This window comes from Dasypus novemcinctus, chromosome 21, assembly GCF_030445035.2.
Source record: "Dasypus novemcinctus isolate mDasNov1 chromosome 21, mDasNov1.1.hap2, whole genome shotgun sequence".
Lineage (NCBI taxonomy): Eukaryota > Metazoa > Chordata > Mammalia > Cingulata > Dasypodidae > Dasypus > Dasypus novemcinctus.
Genome location: NC_080693.1, coordinates 62,471,662 through 62,480,719, shown reverse-complemented (window position 1 = coordinate 62,480,719; position 9,058 = coordinate 62,471,662). Strand labels below are relative to the sequence as shown.

The 9,058-nt window shown below is 46.2% G+C and overlaps 1 non-coding gene across 1 annotated transcript; it reads left to right on the top strand.

Annotated features, from left to right (window-relative positions):
- Positions 1-1,669: 1,669 nt before the first annotated feature.
- On the top strand, positions 1,670-1,851 carry LOC111766430 (U2 spliceosomal RNA). The gene has a single exon (XR_002798486.1). It is a non-coding gene; the product is annotated as a U2 spliceosomal RNA (small nuclear RNA).
- The last annotated feature ends 7,207 nt before the right edge of the window (positions 1,852-9,058 follow it).

Below are 9,058 nucleotides of genomic sequence, written 5' to 3'. Positions count from 1 at the left end.
TCTGCCAGAGGCAAGCTGAAGTGTTTCTTCAGAGCTCCACCATGATGGCAGGGGGCCGGGGGGTGTCGAAGTCTATTCTTCAGACCCCCTCCATTGGGAGAGCTTCCCAATAAACTTCCTGCCTGCAATCATGTCAGTCTCCATATCCCAGTGAGTGCCATTTTTTGTCTAACATTACCAATTCATTTGGAAGGAAAAGGACACCCAAATAGCCGGAAATATCCTCAAAAAGAAAAACGATGTGGGAGAACTCTCCTGCCTAACCTTGAAACATATTATAATGCTACAGTGGTCAAAACAGCAAGGTATTGGCATAAAGACAGACACATTGACCAGTAGAATAAAATAGAGAGTTCAAAAATAGACCCTCACCTCTACTGCCAACTGATTTTTTACAAACCTACCAAGTCCACATCACTGGGACAAAACAGTCTCTTCAACAAATGGTGCAATTAGACTTGAATATTCATAACCAAAAGAATGAAAGAAGACACCTTTCTCACTCCCTCGCCAAGAATCCTGGCGCCCTAGGTTAGTGCTGGGATACCAAGGTAAGTACTGAGAGGCTCAGGGCCTTCAACCATCTCCGATTTCAGTGGGGAGAGATAAAGGACTACCTGAAAGATTGGTGAATGGTGTACTTGAGATGAATAACAAAGTGCAATGAAGAACCTAGGAGGGCAGCTAGTCAGACTGGGGAGTGGCATGGGGTAGGAGCCTTAAGAAAGGCTTCTGGGGAAGCCAACTTGGCCCATTGGATAGGGCATCCGCCTACTACATGGGAGGTCTGTGGTTAAAACCCCAGGCCTCCTTGACCCGTGTGGAGCTGGCCCACGTGCAGTGCAGGGGTGTCCCCCGCGTAGGGGAGCTCCATGTGCAAGGAGTGCACCCCGTGAGGAGAGCTGCCCAGAGTGAAAGGAAGTGCAGCCTGCCCAGGAGTGGCACCGCACACACAGAGAGCTGACACAGCAAGATGACACAATAAAAAGAAACACAGATTCCCAGTGCCGCTGGTAAGGATAGAAGCGGTCACAGAAGAACACACAGCGAATGGACACAGAGAGCAGACAACTGGGGGGAGAAGGGGGGGAAGGGGAGAGAAATAAATAAATAATAAATCTTTAAAAATGTATATATAGAGAGAGAATAGGGGAGCAGATGAAGCTCAGTGGTTTAGCGCCTGCTTTCCATGTTCAAGCCCCAGTACCTCCAAAAAAACACACAAAGAAACCCATCTAACTCCTTCACATATGAATGCAAAGAAAACAAAGAAAGTGGGACCTGGAGCAAGTGGTGGGGTTCTCCCTGGGAGTTTAATAAGTGTGACGGAGAGGTTAGTGTGAGAGGACAAAGGTTTGGCATTGCTTCTCAGTCTTTTGGCTAAGTTCTATTTGTTTGTTTTTTTAAAGATTTATTTTATTTATTCCCCCAACCCTAGTTGTTTTGTGCCTGTTGTCTGCTTGTCTTCTCCTTTAGGAAGCACCGGGAACCAATCCTGGGACTTCCAATGCGAGAGAGAAGTGCCCAGTCACTTGAGTCACTTCAGCGCCCTGGTTAGATTTGTCTCCCATTGTCTTTCTTTTGTCTTTTTGTTGCGTCATCTTGTCACGCCAGCTCACCTTCACCGGAAACCCAACCTGGGATCTCTCATGTGGTAGATAGAAGCTCAATCTCTTGAGCCACACCCACTTCCCGTTATCTGTTTTTATCAGGTTAATATCTGATATACCCTCTATCCAAGGACAATATAGTAAATGGATTTTTGAAGCTGGGAGTTGGAGTAGGAGCTTGCTCCATCCATTCCACCTATCAACCTGGTATTGCAGTGCTTCCAGAGACAGTGCATCACTTTGGGGATAAAATCTGTTACAACAATCAGACTTTGAAAAGCTTATTTTTGTTTTGCTTGTAAGAATATTCATTGCAAACTGAGAGTGTTCGTTTAGTGTTATACCAGTCTTGTACTTAATTACTGTTGATCTCCACTTAAGGAAAAATCTTGCAAAGGTAAAAGAATAAGGTTGTATTCCTATTTTTGCTATTCTGTAGGCAACTTTCAAAAGCCAGCATTCTCCCTCTGATTGTGGTTTTAGATTTTGGTCACTGATTTTGATCCTATCAGAGAATGATTCTTTTCTCTGCCAACTTCCTCTTTCATATTGCTGCTCCTAGACCCTTCTCATCCCTCCATCCTTAAAACAAAGCAAAAAAAAAAAAACCCATCTTTGAATCTTATATCTTCAGTCTCTACTAACTACTTCTCCCCATCTTTATTGCACTCACCTACTCACCCCCAAGTCACTCCAATTCAGTCTTTGAAGATTTTAATTTCTGGTTTCTCTTGATTTCTCTAATTCTACTTCTTTCCTGTTTTGCAATTTCAACATCCACAGAGAAAACAAGATCCTACAGGCAGTTCTATACTAAGCCACAAAAATTCACCCTGGACTTTAGACCTTTTCATCAAATTGGTGATTATTTTACTTGTTCTTTCTACCCTTTTAATCGTGTCAATTAACCCAAAGATTCACTTGGAGTAGAGAGTGTGAAGGGCAATGGCATGATAGTATTTAACTCAGGAGGATGGCAGGTGCATATTACCAGAAACTAACTATTATGGAGATAAAATTGAATGAAAGGTGCATAGGGATGAAAAAGATAGGCCTCTTCCATGAGTATACAATCACTGTTGTGGATAAAAAGGAGAAATAAGTAACTACAGGTCAATAATCCCTCATCTGAAATTCTGAATACCCAAAAATGCTAGAAACCATTTCTTTTTCACAGTTGCATACAAACTCTTTTGTCAGTAAATTATAACCTTAACGAACATGAGGCTATAGTTGCTATTTATCTTACTTACTGTGAATATTCACATATCATATGATGCAGAAATATTAATGTGTTTGATTACAGAGTACAGCTGTGGACCCTGCTGGGGTGTTTCATAATACAAAGTTAAATATTTGAAAATATGAAAAACTCTGAAATCCAAAACATAAGGATTCCCAGGATTTCAGAAAAGGGTTGAGCAAACAGTGACAAATGTTAGGATATGGAGATTGCAGGGCATTTGGAGGTCACTGGCAGAGAGTAATTAATCAAGTGGGAGGTGTCAGGGAACAAACGCAGAGGGAGTGGCTATAAGCAGGAACTGGGAGGATGCTTAGTAATCAGCCAGGTGAGGGGAGGGGTAACCGTGTTCTGGGCAGAGAGAACAGCAAATGCAAAAGTAAAGACAAAGATATCACAAATTTACAAGGAATAGAATATGCCCCGAAATGGAGAGAAACGCAGGGAGGTCCTAGGGGTGTGCTGTGAGATGAAGCCGGAGACCTTCGGGGGCAGGAGCCCAGAGGACTCATAAGCACAATAAGTAAGGACTTCTGGCTTTACTCTAAAAACAATGGAGGGGGATGAATACAAGGGAGTCAGAGAAAAGTTGTCACAACTGTGCAGGAGGCAGTGACGATGGCCTAAAAAAATGAGGACAAAAAGAAAGGGTGAGTCCAGCTGGTAGAGCCAGCACAACTTGGTGCCAAGGGCGGGCCTGGGGAAGAGGAGGAGAAAGAGAGGCTCTGCATATCTGGCTGAGCGACTGGGTGGATGCTTATAGCTTTGCAGTATCAAAAGATATCGGAGTGGTAGAAGGCTGCAGGGCAGAGAGGTATGTGGGGAGCTCATTTGAAGCACTGCTGTGATGCCTAAGGCATACTCATGTGAAGATGTTGAGAGAGGGAAGCGGATGTGGCTCAAGTGATAAGACTCCGCCTACCACATGGGAGGACCCAGGTTCAATCCCTGGGGCCTCCTGGTGAAAAGGAAGAGAAAGCATGCCTGTGCAGTGAGCTGAGAGCCTATACAGCAAGCCAAGTGCCCATGTGGGTGCCCACATGGCGAGCCAAGTGCCTGCGTGGTGAGCCAGTGCTGTGCAAGTGCCCATGCAGTGAGCTGAGCGCCTACATGAGTGCCCGCATGGTGAGCCAGTGCCCGCACGGCAAGCCAGTGCCCACACAGCGAGCCAGTTCCCACCCAGTGAGGTGTGTGCCCATGTGGTGAGCCAAGTGCCCACGTGGTGAGCCAAGTGCCCGTGTAGCAAGCCGAGGGCCTACATGGTGAGCCAGTGCCCACGCAAGTCAGTCACACAGCAAGATGATGATGCAACAAAAGAGAGACCAAGGAGAGAATCAAGACGAAGCGCAACCAGGAACAGAGGTGGCACAATTGACAGGGAACCTCTCTGCACATCAGAGGTCCCCAGGATCAAATCCCAGCAAATACTAGAGGAGAAAGATGAGAAGACAAAAAAAGAGAAATAGATACAGAAGATCACAAAGGGAATGGATACAGACACAAAAACAGGAGGGTGGCAGGGAGGGAAAGGGAAAAAAACGGTGAGAGAGAGAGAGTAGCCCTATAGAACCTAAATTTCAAAGAACATCAACATCAGATAAGGTCAGATGGATGGGACCATGAGGTCATCAAAACCACTCTGTACATATCTCAACACAGACAAAAGCAAAAAATGGGGTTCAAACCACAGAAACAACTCAACATACCCTTCTCCTTGCCAATATGAGTGATTGCAGCCTTTTTTCCCTTGTAAATAATTATAGCTTTCATCTCATCTAGTCTTCATTTAGACATTATTAAGATAACAAATGTAGAATTGTACTGCTTTCTGGCAACATCCACCAAAGAAAGCCCTCCTTTTTTGAATACTCTCCCCAAATCATGTACTGCGAGTCTAAACGCTGAGCCCTTTCCATACTCTCTTACTGAGAAGAGCTGCAGTCCCCCATGGTGTACATTCTCCCTTGCTGCACTGAATAACAAATCCACCTCCTTCAGCTACAGCTGGGTTTCTAGTGATCTGGCTTAAAGGAATTGACAGCAGAGTTCACTGCTCCTTCAGAAGACATGAGCTTAGAGCAAGTCTTGACTGGGAGAGTAAACTTGGGGTGGTCAGCGAGAAGTGGCTAAAGAAGCCCTGGGTAGAGTGTGAGAAGCCCAGGAAGCAAAGGGGAAGGGGGGGGGCCAGGAAAGCCTCCTGAGTACCTCACCTTCAAAGGATGGAGGAGGAGAGAACTGAACTGAAGGAGATGGAGAAGCAGCACCAAGAAGGCTGGATGAGAAACACAAGACCTGATTGTCCTGGAAGGCAAGAAAAGCAAAGAACGGAGGAAGGAAAAGGGTGGGTCCTCAAGGTCCAGTGGCTGAGAAGACAAAGGCAACAAAGACAGCCTGGGCATAGGGGATCCAGGAGGATTGTCCGGAGGGAACTAGAAAAGGCGACAGGGGGGACCCACCCAGGCTGTTCTCCTGGGCCACCTGTCTCACTCCTCACACTTTGGCCTCTGATCACACTACTCCGTGGTCACTGCTCCCTCAAGGTCACTGTCAAATTACTACCCAAGGACTGAAAACCTTAGGAACAGAAGGAGTTGGCAGCTGTGCCTGGGCAGGCATTCACTGTGTGCCCACAGGCAACTCTGTGAGCAGCAGATGAAGTAGCTTGACAGCAGAGGAGGACTAGGAGAGCACAACCAATGCCTATGCTGACCACGGGGACTGGGTCATGTTTACCTGTGTGACCCTAGGACCCACAAAGTGACAGGTACACAGAGTATGTATGAAACCAAAGAACCAGTTGTAAAAAAAAAATTTCTCAGGCTATCAGAGGGATTATCTTTTTTTTTTTTAAGATTTATTTTTTTATTTATTTCTCTCCCCCTCCCTGCCCCAATTGTCTGCTCCCTGTGTCCATTCACTCTGTGTTCTTCTGTGTCCGCTTGCATATCTTGTCTCTGTTAAAGAACAGTCCAGGGAAATGGATGTACTTAAGTTGGGCTCCCACCTACCATATGGAAAGTCCATAGTTTGGTTCCTGGTGTCTCCTAAAGAAGACAGCAAGCTGGCACAACAGGTCAGTGTGGCAAGCTGACACAACAAAATGATGCAATAAGAGGTTCAAGAAGAAAAACATAATGAAATGCAACAAAGCAGGGAGCAGAGGTTCCTCCTAAAAAGGACAAGCTGGATGGCAAGCTGGTGCGACAGGCAGATGCAGCAAGCTGATGTGACAAGACGATGCGACAAGAGACAGAAGAGGAAAAACATCACAAGAGATACAACAAAGCAGGGAATAGAGGTGTTTTAAGCAATTAGGTGCCTCCCTCCCACACTGGAGGTCCTGGGTTTGGTTCCCAGTGCCTCCTAAAGAAAGAAAGATGATGAACAGGCACAGCAAGTGCAAACAGTGAGGGAGTGGGGTGTGATAAATAAATCAAGTAAATATTTTTTAAAAAGAACAGTCCAGAAATAGACCTAAATATATATGGGGACTTTATATATGAGAAAGGTGTTCTCAAACTGATGAGAAGATGGATTGTTCCATATATGATGTTGGAGCATGTGGGTAGTTATCCAGAAAAAAAAAAAAAGATTGGGCCGAACCTGAAATCGCAGACTAGGACAAATGTCAAATGGGCCAAAGATATAAATGCAAAAAGACCAACAATTCAAAGGAACTTGGGGGCAGGTATGAAGATTTGGTTCACAGAGAAGGAAATCGTGGCACTTAAACACATGGAAAGATGTGCACCCTTATTCATAGTAAGTGATACCATTACAAACACCTTAAAAGATGTCCACCCTCACTCACATGAAGTGACACCTTTGGTTAATAACCAAAAGTCAGACAACATGATGGTCGGGCAAGTCTGTGGGAAGCAGGCGCCTCCAGAGAACTCTCACTGCGCTCACTGGGTCACTGCCGCTGTCCTGTATTCCCCTGCAATGATGTCAACTGTGTCCACCTGGATAAGGGCTCCTAGCCAACACTAGGGCGCCTGGTGTTGCCCTAACCTTTGCATGCACTTTGGTCTGAGCACATCGATTTGAGCAGGCTCAGGGGAAAACCTGACTCACAGTAACCAAACACAAGAGACAGACAAAGAACCAGAATGCTAAGTCATTAATTTGCAGGGGGAGATGTTCCTTTACAGTGACAGAACACCCATGCCTACACTCCAGGGCATTCCCTTCTAAAGATCATAGTATCTGGGACACCAAATTGGCCAGCAGACAATTAATCTGCTGTGATTAATCAATGTGGTCCCCAGCAGACAGGTAGTGAAATAAACGGTGAGGTCTAAAGAGCTATAATAATTACCACAAGAAAGGTAGTGTGCTAATCATGTTACAGATACACATTAAATTATTTAATATTCATTCATATAGTCAACAGATATTTACTGAATGCTGAGGATATGAGAGGCCCTGGGCGCTGGGGATATAGGAGTGGACCAAATAGACAAGAATCCTTGCTCTGAGCTTCTATTTTATTGAGATAAAAAGAAAACAAGCAATGTATAAAGTGTCAAGTGATGATGAGTACTGGTAAGTAAAACAATCCAGGCCCCTTCCTAAGAAAGGAAGACAAATACTGTTGACCTGCAGGGACTTACCCAGAAAATGGAACCAAGGAAGACACTCTCCAGATTTACAGATAAACCACCACCTGGTGATAAACCAGTTTCTGCCCAGTAGAAGCAGGTTATCAGTGGATAAGCACACCATCCTAATCAATGCATATCTGCCCCCCACTCCGAAAGACAAGCCCTCCCTACCAGAGTAAAATGAAAACTGAAATCAGCCAATGAGAACATTTCCTCACTTACCCTCCATGACCTTCCCCTTCCCCCTCCATCCCAGCAGCTCCATTCTACTTTCTAAATGGGGTGCTGCCCCATTCACGAGTGGCTCAATAGAGCTGTGAGTCCTAAAGAGCAGAAAAAGTTTTTCTCCTAACAGCAGGAAAAGCAAGCCAGGTGAGGGAGAAAGGAAGGGCCTGATGGATGGGGCAGATTAGGCACAGCTGGCCATTAATATTTCCTGTTTTGCAGAGGAGGAGGCAAAGCTGCAGAGAAACGACCTGGCAGGTCTCATCCTCTGTAATAATTATCTAATTCTTTCTCATTCTCTCATTCTCTCAAATACACACATAATAGAAGGAAGCCCACAGGGATTAAGCAAGGAGTCCAAAGTCACACATATTAAGCCCCCGGGCTAGTAAACGGTAGAAAGGACCCAGAACCCAGGTCTTCTGAGTCTGCTGGAACCCCTGCCTGCCGGCCTGGCTCCTGCGCCTCGGCAGACTTGCAGACAGACCGGGGTGGTCAGGCTCAGTAACACTTCCCCTCATCCTGACCCTTTTCTAGGCTCCAAGCACACCACGTCAGAGGCGAAGACCATGGGGGGGGGGGGACGGGACACATAGGGGGCGTGGCACGTGTTAAACTAGCAAAATCTGGCCCCAGGGCACAGGGTTCAAATCCTGCCTCTCCCACTAACTTGCTCCGGCAAGTTGCACAACTGCTCTTTCTCAGCTTCTCCATATGCCAGTTTTTGTTGTTTGTTTTTTGTGTTGTTTTTTAAAAATTTTTTTTATTTTCCCAAATGCCTGTTAACTTGATAAGTTTGGAGCAAGGAAACCACTTAGTACAACGTCTGACCCAGAAACGTTAGTTGTTGTCAGTTGGCCGGCAACGCAGTTTTTCAGGCTTCGCTGTCTTGAAGACTCACTGTGTGATAGTTTCACAGCCAACGACCTCTTCATGGAAAACTCGACAGAAACGAGGACCCGCATTCTACGCTACCAAGCCACAGTCACCCATTAGGTCGATTTATGCACCCCCAGCCAAGTAGGCATTAATGTTTCCCTTCTCGGCTGGGGAAACTGAGACTCGGGAGGTTAGGTAGCTTGCTCTCCAAAAAAGTCTAACAGAGCAGGACAAGTTGTTCCGACCAGGGAGGAGCTCCTCGCAGGAACCAATCCCCGGTCCCCACTCCTCTCTGGGGCCCCTGCTGGAGATGCCCAGCGGGTGCTCCTCTTGGGCCTGGACGGAACCACAAGGCCCTCCTATCCACTCCCCCGAACACACGGTAGTGACCCCGAGGCTTTCTACAAGGGAAGCGCCTCGGCCAACACCATCTCCTCACAAACACCTACTGTGCCCACCAGTGTTGCGGTGGGCATGGCTGGCAGTAGCCATGC